Raw genomic sequence first — 12,439 nt, 5'->3', positions numbered from 1 at the left:
GGAACTAGATCAAGCAGCAGATGCAGGAAGATCTGTTCAGGTGACATAATGAATTGGCCAGGTGCTGATACAATTCATTGCACATAGATTGAAAGTGTGAAGTACATTGGTCATCAGCTTCCAGTGGGGAAGGTTATAGAATGAGAGGGAGGAGTGGAGAGAAATGGAGACAGATGGAGACTCATTTACAGAAAGGAAACTACTCAACAGGAAATTTGTTACTTATTGTCAGGGTGCAGCACAATATTCTGTTAATATGTGTAGGCTACAACTTAGTATGAAAATCAAGTAGCTCCATCAAGCGTAGTGAATTGAGCGCTGTGTAGCACAGTTGAAGCAAAGTGCAGCCTCATCTGAGTGCTTTTTTTGCATATAATTTAAATATAATTGTCATCTTCTTGTTCTCTTAATTAGCATACAATTCATTGGCTTGAGCTCAAAGATCAGAGCAAACTATATCACTTGAATCACTGTGCAAGTGCACTGTTGTCCTAAGGGTAATAAAGGTTTTCTGTCATGGGGATTTTTCTCCACAAGTCAATGAAATAAAGTTACCAAACATATGTAGGCTTGCAAATATTTCTTTCATGTACTCACAAACATTTTTTTCCCTTTGGAAAACAGTAGGGAAGTTGAAAGTATTAACAGGCTGATTAACAACTTATTAAAGTGCAACATGAATGTTTCTTCTTTGGACAACAATTCCTGGATTGGGACCTAGACATTCTTGTCTTGCAAATCATTAAGTCACATTCTACCCTTTAAAACACATATTTCTATTTTTGCTTCAATAATAACTGTTCAGGATAATTTCAACTGTAATTTGCTAAGTGGAGATAGATTGTTCTAAATATAAACAAAGTTCTCTGTAATATCACTTCCAATGGTATCACCTCAGTGTTAAATAATTGAGAGTGTTGAATGTCCAAACACTGGTCTTGATTGGAAGGACAAAGGTCTAGAATTTGCAATGAGAATAATGGTAAAGCTATCAGCACTTATGCATTTGTGCAGTTAAACCTGACATTCCAACGGTTCCCATCAGAGTTACTCTGCTTTCCCACAAAAAAACATGGTTGCCATCCGATATTCTCAGAGTTGAAATGAATGCAACAGCATAAATTTGAGATACTTACCTATCACTCCATATTAAAAGTAACTGCGAATGTCAGAATGCATGCCTTTAGAAGTAAACATGTTTTTTTTTAATAGTTACGTAATAATATAACATTTTTGGTCCTGAAAATGTAATTTTACCATTGTGGGATTTCATTGCATTTAAAGAAATTTAGTACTGGAGATTATTTTAAAATTGTGCATGTATTTTTAAAAAAATCATTTTCTGTCTCTTTTGCGCTATTCATATTTTGCTTGCTGCACAATATTTAAAATAAATGAATGCTTTGCTCTTTATATTTAATGTTTTGAACTATCCACATTACAGTGAGAATTTTTCAATCTGGTTTTCACAGACACCAAAGGTCTCTTGTAGTATTTTCCACTTTGCAAAGACTGACTGAAGAGAGCATACCTCTATTGATGGGAAAAGCAAATGCTATTCTTTTGAGACTGAGGCAAACATCCAAGCTATACAGGATTGTGTTTTCCTACAGCATTGTCTAGAATTCATAATTCAAGTGAGCCTATTATAAAACATGTGTCTATTTCTTCTATTACTTTGTGTTGACTCTGCAATGATATAATAAAAGTACCAATATTATAAAAAACAAAGTTCTCTGAGTATTTATTGGATACAGTTTGGTTTGAAGCAGTCAAACAGGAATGGAAAATATTTTAGTTATGGATTCACATACTGTCACTGCCCTTGTGGCATAGTTGTACGTTCATTGATTATGTGCTGCCTTGTAATTAAAATGTCGGCCAACCAATCTGGATAAATGCAAGTAAAGCTAAATTTATAGATTTTGAATGAGATGCCAACTTGCTATCTTAGAACTAATGTACAGCATCCAGAAGAGAAATCATGGACTCTGTTGCTTGTTCCTGTTGCAGGGCCCCTAATCTCCATCAAACATGTGCTTCTGAGTGAGCGAGAGAATTGTAGGACTGCCAAGTGATAAGATTACCATGGATCAGACTTCCATGAAAACATGCACCCTTTAATTTTGAAAATCCATCATTAGGTTGTCAACTATAACGAGAATAATCTAAGCCATACTCAATAATAAGTTGAAAAAAAAGAAAGAATTTCTGGTGCTGGGAATCAGAAACAAAAACCTATTTGGACTCAAAATGTTAACTCTGCTTTCTTTACATAGGTGGCTACCAGAGCTGCTAAATTTTTCCAGCAATTTCTGTTTATGTTTCAATAATGACTGTTCAGAATATTTTCGTCTGTCATTTGCTAAGTGGAGATAGATGCTGGATTTTCAGAGGATAGAATTTTATGAGAGAGGGGAAACACACAAAGAGAAAGAGATAAATCTTTAATACATTTTGTCTATCATGTCTCTCCCCATCACCACTTCTCCGACTGCAGTAATGCGTGTTGCTCTGCTTTCCTGTGTGAAACATGAGATTTTAATACAGGGAAGTCCTAAAGATCATCAAGCAGGGATTCCACTAGCATCAGGTCATTACAAACATAAAAATAAATGAGGTTATTAACCAAGTATTTTCAGTCATTCAAAGAAGTGCTGGACAATCTCTGCAGGTATGGCAGCATTAATGGAGAAAAAAAAAGATTTCTTCTTTCATACCCACTGCATGAAACATGAACACTTTTGCTCTTCCATAGACGTCAAAGGGTCAATTTGAAAAAGTGTTACATCAAGGAACCAAATTCTAGTAAAACTGGAGTCAATGGGAATTGGGGAAAATGCCCTTGTCTCTGGCCCTACCTTGCAGTCAAACAAAATTTCAATCCATACTTTCTATGCCAGCTCTTCTCTAGAGCTTTCCAAAACCTTTCTGCCAATATCACTAAAATAAGGTTTTACATAATATCCAAAATAATGCAATCTTAGAGCAATCTACGGTAGATGGAACTGTAGTTGAATTGCAGAAATTGTATTATAAACATAATCTGTCAAAATTATCTACCTACTATGTGAAGTGTTCTTTCCATTCATATCCTCTGTGACAACATCAATATTATGAAACACACTAAAGATAAGAAGTTGAATATATCTTCATCAAAGCAACAAATTATTACTTCACCTCACAATTATGCAGTTCTAAGTCATAATATAACACAGCTGCATAAAACAATTATACAACAAATAGCCAACGTGCAACATAGGACTGTTTAAATTTTGTTCTTGAGATTAATGATACTGTCTGAACTACTGGATGAAGTGAATTTTCTAAATCACCCACGTGTTATTTTCTTGTACTTATTACTTTTGCCTATGAACAAAGTGTTAGGAAGATCTATTGCATACAAAATATGACAATTGAAAACATATATCAATTTTTGAAAAGCATAAAAATTAAGTATAATTGCAGGCATAGAAACTGATGGACTTTGGCAAAATTAATTGTCACCTGAATATTTTAGCACTAGCTAATATTAAGAATAGAATTAAACTGAGCCTATCACATCCTCCCTTTAGTAAGTGGAAAATCTGCTCCATTATTAACTGATTTCCATTGACTGTATTTGTACTAGTCCAACAGATAGTCGTCACTCTTCTAATATTGACACTATATAATAGTACTGAAGTTGAATCAAAATAATTAATTTTGTTACCCAAATGCTATAGGAACATTTTGTAAGAATAGTATAAAGCATGTATAACATTGTCATATCTTTTGAACAGGGGATGTACTGGTCTGAATGATATTAAGTATTGATTAGTAAGCCCAAGCATTTTGGCTATTGAACGCGAAAGAACTGCATTTTCTGCCAATTGTGTACAAATGGATGGAAAGCCCAGTTCTGTATGCTGATTACTGGCACTCTGCAATTCCATGGACTGACACCATGTGAATCTAAAGCCCATTAATAATACAAAACAAAAGCCATAAAATGAAAAAAAAAATCAATATGAAGCCTCAGACACATTTTATCACCATCCCCAGGGAAACCAGCCATTCGATCGCAGGGTGTTATCGCAGCACTGAATAGCACTGCTACTGGAAAATCAATCAGTTTGGAAAATGTTTGCCAAGATCTAAATCAACTGAAAGCTCTCAGTAATGGTGAAATAGTGGATGTCAAGGGAAATGCTGATTATGTTCATGTTCCCTGTTATAACTTTTGCGAATCTCGTAAGCAGTTAAAAAAAAAACTGGGAAACTTAATTAATTTTGCAAAACAGAAAAAATTGAGACAAGAATCACAAGAGTCTGCATTGCACAGACGTTGCCAGTGAGCTAATATGTGAACAGGCACCATTAAGGACATTTTTCTCATTATCACAGAAGACATCAGGTTTCACTTTTTTTACACCAGGGGATTGGTTTTATTTGTCTGAGGGTAATACATAAGTGCTCTGTTAATGAATTTAAGTTGCAGTCATTTTCATAGTAAAGCAAATGCTTTGCTGGCTTGTTTTTGATCTCTATCAGTGTTTCCCTTCAGTACCTCCTTCATACTTTAACTAAGTTCAAGCCAGTGATCTAAATGATGAAGCTATCAAGATTGCAATTCTTGTCTCACAATGATTAAGGGCCAGAATTTAACAGTAGCTACATCAACCTTTGCAAAAGTAAATGGAAATCATTGACAGGAAATTTAATATAAAGACAGCATGTGCTGAAAATGCAGAGGAAATTCCTTAGCGTCTGCAACAGAAAGTGTGGGCTAATTAGCTTCGCCACTCATCTTTTTTCTCCAGATAATATTCAAATGCTGCACAGTTATTAAATTGCTAGAATTATCAGATTAGTCCATTGTTAGAAAAAAACACCATTGCTTTCAATACCAGTGTTTACATGAATATTTTTTGTAACAATATTGTATTAAATATTGCAGACATGACTTTTAAATTGCTTAATGATCATCAGTATAAGTTTTTATAAGGTGTAGTAATTGTTTACGCTGACATTTTAGAAGTTTGTAATATGATGACAGGCAAGATTAAGTAAAGGGAGTCACATGGAGGTGGTCCTGTGGTGTTGTAGGTGGCATCTACCTCTGAGACAAAAGCTCCAGGTGCAAGTCCTACAGCCAATCCAGAGGGTGTATGACATAACATAACCAACAGGTTGAATAGCAACTTGTAAATTCTTCCAGGTCAAGAGAGATTCTACTTCAGCTGTATAATGGAAGGAATTTAGAGTCTTTATCATCACTATCCATTGCTCCAGGCTATGCAAAAGTATATGTTGCCATAGCAACTTGGACTCTTTGGAGGAGGGGGGGCGAAGTTGGATGGTCAGCTGATATGTATCAGATTGCTGACAACATGCTAACATCATAGATTTGATCCTTGTTTTAGTTGGAGTATGTTTGGGAACTGCCTCCTTGTTTTACAAGGTGGTGTGGAGGTGTGGTGCTATTGGTTGGATCTGTCTTCCGGCAGAGAATTCAAGAAGCCAGATGTATGTCAAGCTACTTGCAAACCTTGGTAAATTTATTAAATTATTTTTGAGAATGTGAGTGATAATGGATATATTAATATATCAATATTTAGTTCAATCAAAATCATGTCAGAATCATACAATATATTCTTTGATAATTGGATGGTAATTAAAGCTTCAACTATTTTTGAAACTAGCAACACCTTCTGGTGAAGTTTTGCTGTTTACCCCCCCAAACAAATAAGCCTTTCCTATTTCTGAATTATCAACAAGATAGTACCTCCAGCAGAGTAGCGCTTCCTCATAATTACATCATTGTGTTGTCTTAGATTATGTTAATATTCCGTGAACATGATGACACCAACACAGTATCCCATTTTACATGATTTCCAACATTACATACATGCATTGCACCCTATAGAATATATACCTGTACCTCAGGGATGTTTTCCCATTCTCATTTAACTTACTTTGCCTCAGGCCTATTTCCATATTCAGTTGCAAAGAAAAAGTTAACTATAAAATAAATTGCTATTATATGAACAGGACTAACCTTAACAAATAAGACTGCTGACCTTTGTATCATGAGGGTCAATAAATTGTTATAGTGTTATTATACTTCCTTCACAACTTCTATTTCCTATATCACTGTTTGATAATGGAACGTATAAATTGTGAATCAGCCAAACAAGTTGTGAAATTCAACAATTTTCAATAATTGCGGGCTATTGAATGGGTTTATATGCCATAATAAGTAAAGAATTTTGATTGGCAGTACTGCTTAGGATGTAAGTTTTCTCTTTGAGAGAAAGTGACAGAATTCCTAAACAGTCCGGACATCATAAGGATCCTCATAAACGTCTATAGATGCATCATTCTATCTGGATGCATCACGGCTTGGTATGGCAACTGCTTTGCCCAAGATCATAAAAAAACCTACAGAAAGTTGTTAACACAGCCCAGATCATTTTGCAAAACAACCTTCCATCTATTGACTTCATCTATACTTCTTATTGCCAAAGAAAGGGAGCTAAAATCATCAAAGGCTCCTCCCATTCCAGTTATAATCTTTTCCAATCTCTTCCATCAGGCAGAAGATACAAAAGTTTTCATACACATAACAACAGCTTCTTCCCCACTGTTATTAGATTTCTGAATGGACCTCGCAAATTTCAAATCTAATGCTGATCTTGCTTTTTGTGCACTTTCTTTGCAGCTATAACTTTGTATTCCTCGCTCTGTTCATTCACTCGATGATCTTTGTGTCTTTGTATGTTATGGTCTGTCTGTACTTCATGTAAAACAAAACTTTTCACTGTACTTGGTACATGTGACAATAATAATAAATCAAATCATAAGCTTCTGCATAGTTTGCAGAATCTGAATAGATTGTAAAATTTGGCATGTTATACAATTTCAGACAGGGAATCTGATTTTACTCCATTCAATTTTGACTTTTCAGTAAATATGTTTTTGACTCCTATATTAAGCAAATCCCACTTGGAGCTTTTAATATTTATAAATGGGATTGTGGGGTTGGGGCCAGAGGGGGCTATTCTTGTGGCTTCACCTCTGAACCAGGAGGACAGGCGTACATAATAACATACCTGAATAATTTGATCAGAACCTACCCAAATGAGATGTGGGTGTCACTGGCTCGGCCAATGTTTAGTGATCATCGCTATTTGCCCTTGAGAAATTTATAGTAAGCTGTCGTTTTTCCCCTGCATTGCATGGAATGCAGATACATACAGAGTGCAGTTAAAGAGAGAGTTCCAGGAATTTAATCCAGCTACAGTGCAGGAATGGTGATAAATTTCCATGTGTTTTGCTTCAAATCTGGTAGTTTGCAATGCCTGGCCCTTGCCTTTAAAATAAGAAAAAGTTTGGGTCTAAGTTATCTTCTTAATATATTTTGAAGGTTTGGTATGGTCCATTAAACACATCAGGATGATCTGTGCCTTTACAGGGATCTCACATCTGGCGGTGCTCCCATCTGCTGCCCCTGTCCTTCTAAATGGTAGAGGTTATGGGCTTGGAAGGAGCCTCTGTAAGTTACAGCAGTATATCTTGCGGACAACATGCATTACTGCAACTGCATCGGTGGGGAAAGGAGTGAATGTTGGAAGTGGTAGTCGGTGTGGTAGTCATGTGGGTTGCTTGGCCTTGGATAGTTTCAAGTTTTGTGCCTTGTAGATGACAAAAAATACTGGCGAGCAACTTGCTGCAGAGTTCCTAGTCTCTGACCTGTTATTACAGCCACTGTATTTATATGGCTGACTTAGTTCATTTTGTGACCAATGGTAACCACCAGGATGCTAATAATGGAGGAATGATGGTAATGCTATTGAATTTGAAGGGCAATGTTTAAATTCTCTATTGTTGAGGTGGTTATTGTCTTGCAAAAGTATTACTTTCCAGTTATCAGTACAAACCTGGATGTTGCCCAGATCTTGCTCCATTTGGACATGTACTACTTCAGTATATGAGGAGTGCTGAACATTGTGCAGTCATCCCCAGTTCTGACTTTATGATGGAGGAGAGATCATTGAGGATGTAGGTGAAGATGGTGGGCTGAGGCACTGCCCTAAGAAAGTCTACAGTGATGCCTTGTGGCTAGAATGATTGAACTGAGCAAGATATGACTCCAGCAGTTTTCCCTCAATTCCAATTGTTTCCAGTTCTACTTCAGCTCCTTGATGCCACACTTTGTGGAATAAAATATTCAGGTTAAGGCCGCAACCTCTCACTTCAAAACTGCAGTTCAGCTCTTTTGTATACAATTGGACCAATGGTGTTATGAGGTCAGGAACTGAGTGGCCCTGGCAGAACCTAAACAGAATATCAATGAGTAGATTATTCATTTGTGTGAACCAAAAAAAACCCAGCTGTCTGCACTGGCCACTCCCCTTTCATTATACATTTCTAAAATATGAAAGCCTTTGACCTGAGGTATCATCTATTTAGGGGTAAACAAAAAGGGATCCAATAAACCAATCATCTCTGCACCAACCCAGCCATTTCAGAGCCTGGGCTGTTTTACAACCCCTCTGAAAAAAAATCAAGGACACAATAACTTTTGAGTAAAAAGAACAGCTTTGAGGAAAGGACCAGCTTTGTGACAGTAAGGCTGGCAGATTTGCTTCCTTGAAAGACTTCAGTGAATCTGATTGGTTTTATTTATAATAATGGCTAATGATCACCATTGGACTGACTTTTGATTCCACATTGTATTGCATTCAAATTTTATCATCTGCAATGGTTGGGATTCAGATCTATGTCCCATAACATTAGATGGGTGTTCCAGATTACTAATCCGGTAACATTACCATTACACTGAAATTGCAATGACTCATTTTTACCATTAAGAATTATGAAATATTTCAAAGTGCTTCACCAAATAATATAGAACATAGAACATAGAAAAAATACAGCGCAGTACAGGCCCTTCGGCCCTCGATGTTGCGCCGACCGAAGCCTACCTAACCTACACTAGCCCAATAACCTCCATATGCTTATCCAATGCCCGCTTGAATGACCATAAAGAGGGAGGGTCCACCTCTGATACTGGCAGGGCATTCCATGAACTCACAACCCGCTGAGTAAAGAATCTACCCCTAACATCTGTCCTATACCAACCTCCCTTTAATTTAAAGCTGTGTCCCCTAGTAACAGCTGACTCCATACGCGGAAAAAGGTTCTCACTGTCAACCCTGTCTAAACTCCTAATCATCTTGTACACCTTTATCAAATCTCCCCTAAACCTTCTTTTCTCCAATGAGAACAGCCCCAAGTGCCTCAGCCTTTCCTCATATGATCTTCCTACCATGCCAGGCAACATCCTGGTAAACCTCCTCTGCACCCGTTCCAGTGCCTCCACATCCTTCCTATAGTATGGCGACCAAAACTGTACACAATACTCCAGATAAGGCCGCACCAGAGTCTTATACAACTGCAACATGACCTCAGGACTCCGGAACTCAATTCCTCTACCAATAAAGCCCAGTACACCATATGCCTTCTTCACAGCACTATTTACCTGGGTGGCAACTTTCAGAGATCTGTGTACATGGACACCAAGATCCCTCTGCTCATCCACACTACCAAGTAGCCTACCATTAGCCCAGTAATCCATCTTCTTGTTACTCCTACCAAAGTGAATGACTTCACACTTAGCTACATTGAACTCCATTTGCCACCTTTCTGCCCAGCTCTGCAACTTATCTATATCCCGCTGTAACCTGCCACATCCTTCTTCGCTGTCCACCACTCCACCAACTTTCGTATCATCCGCAAACTTACTCACCCAGCCTTCAAGCCCCTCCTCCAGGTCATTTATAAAAATGACAAACAGCAATGGTCCCAAAACAGATCCTTGTGGAACACCACTAGTAACTGCTAAGTAACTGCAATAAAAAGCTATATAAGAATGTATAGCTTTTTATTGTCATAAAGGCATAACTTGAAGACTGTAATTATGAACAAGTAACAAAAGCAGAAACAAAACAAAGAACTGCTGAAGCTGGAGATCTGAAACAAGCAAAAATGGAAATTGCCAAGGAAATTCAAGAAATTGGAAGGTTAATTCTGTTTCTGTTCACAGAAAGGAAAAATGGGGCATATTAAGTTGGGGTGGTTGCATGTCTAGTCATCTGCTTTAGGCACAAGTAGCGTTGGTCAGGGTATCAATTAAGTTATAAGATGTTGCGACAGAACAGGGAGACATCAAGGTCCAACCACAGGAATTCTCTTTCATTCCTGTATTGGGACATCCTCATTCAAAAAAGCATAACATTCAAATGAGACTATTAAGAGCTGATGCTAGGAAACACTTCTTCAGACAAAGGACAGCATAAACCTGCATCACCATTTTTTAGGCTTGATCAGTTCAAAATTTGAACAACTGAGATTGAAAGATTTTTGTTACGTAAGCATTAAATGGAGAAAAGATGGAAATCACTCTTGATCAAATTAAACGGCAGATAATGCGAGAAAGACTTGAATGGTTTTCTTCTGATTCTGTGTTACTTTTCAACCAAAGGATTTAGATATGTAAAGTCATGAATAAAATAAATACATAAAATCAAATTAGTTGTAGATTGGTATATATGGGAGTAAACCATCAAAGAACTTGTGCCTTAGTCGGAATAGTGATACAGCTTGCTGGTCAGGAAAGCAGATACATTTATGAAACAGTGAACACAGAATTTAGTTGCTTGAAATTATTAGGCATTATTGATGAAATAGAAAACAAATCCAGGAACTGCTTTTACATTTCTCTTCAATCACTATGCAGCACACGTCTCCTACAGAAAAAAAACTCCAACAATTTGTGTTGCCAGTACATTTTAGGCCACTGAAAATGTGGGCTTTTTTGATTAGATTACTTACAGTGTGGAATCAGGCCCTTCGGCCCAACAACCCCACACCGACCCTACAAGGAGCAACCCCCCCAGACTCAATCCCCTACATTTAACACTTTGGGCAATTTAGCATTGCCAATTCACCTAACCTGCACATTTTGGGACTGTGGGAAGAAACCGGAGCACCTGAAGGAAACCCACGCAGACATGGGGAGAACGTGCAAACTCTACACAGACAGTTGCCTGAGGCGGGAATTGAACCCGGCGTCTGGTGCTGCGACTCAGTAGTGCTAACCACTGTGCCACTGTGCTGCCAATTCTTTTGTTGTCAGCATTCTTGATGAGGCTAGTAAATGTCCTGTTCTACCCTCAGCATGTCTGCCATAATGGTAATGATGGCATGGTGCTGCACAATGCTATCATGCAGGATGTTTTTGCATTATTTTCATAGTAGGATATTCACAAAATATAGCGATGCAACTCCATGAACATCTGCTGGTCAAAATTTCACAATCAGCCTGTGTCTACCTGGAATGTTGAGTATCCACTTTGTAACCAGTTTACAGAAAGACATGTTGCATGCTGTAAAATAAACATGCGGCATGATGGCTCAGTAGTTAGCACTGTTGCCTCACAGCACTGGGGACATGGGTTCAATTCCACTGTCGGGTGACTGTCTGTGTGGAGTTTGCACATTCTCCTCATATCTGTGTGGCTTTCCTCCCACAGTTCAAAGATGTACGGGTTAGGTGTATTGATCCCACTAAATTGAACATAGTGGCCGGGGATATGCAGGTCCAGCCATGGGAACTGCAGGGTTACAGGGATAGAGTAGGGTCCTGTGTCTGGATCGGATGCTCTTTGGAGCGTCAGAGTGGACTTGATGGGCCAAATTGCCTGCTTCCACACTGGAGGGATTCTATGAATAACGTAAGCAAGTGTCTCAGTTAGCTGCTTCCTCTGGGAACCAAACTGCAATGTCACTGCAGCTAAAGAAGAAATCTAGTTGGATTCTACCTGGAGTGTGCTATGGAGTACTAATTGTTTGAAGAAAATTACTACTTTTCAGAAAATACCAAATTATTAGAAAGCTTAGGAAAGTAGAACTTATTTCCTTGGAAAAAAAGAAGAATTTCATTTCCATTATTTTGGAGTTTACAAGAATATGGTACAAAGTGCATTGTTCATTGTGGCTAAAACAAAAGAAAGAATATGAAGGGATAGCAGGTGCAGAATTTAATTCCATATTTAGAATAGAATTGAGAAGTGAGTTGCCATGAACTTCCACTGAAAGATATTAGATAAAATTTCAAAATTAAGACATGGGTGTTTCTCTTGGAAGAAGGGATGGAAAATTGAGAGAGATGGGTGAATAGGTTAACATCAAAATACTTCAGCCGGCAGGGCCCAAAAGTTTTTCCTCTGGGCTGAAAAATTCTTATGGTCTGATTATGTTTTTTTATGACATTGACAGGTAAAGAAGGTACACCTAGATTCTCTAGTGCACCAGTGATTATCTTTTCACAGTATTTACTCATTAACAAAATTAATTTAGATGTTAACTGTTTGCAAACTATTTTAGTCAGTGT

Source organism: Chiloscyllium punctatum, chromosome 3 (genome assembly GCF_047496795.1).
Source record: "Chiloscyllium punctatum isolate Juve2018m chromosome 3, sChiPun1.3, whole genome shotgun sequence".
NCBI lineage: Eukaryota > Metazoa > Chordata > Chondrichthyes > Orectolobiformes > Hemiscylliidae > Chiloscyllium > Chiloscyllium punctatum.
The sequence above is the reverse complement of the archived record's forward strand: the minus strand, read 5'-3'. Positions refer to the sequence as shown.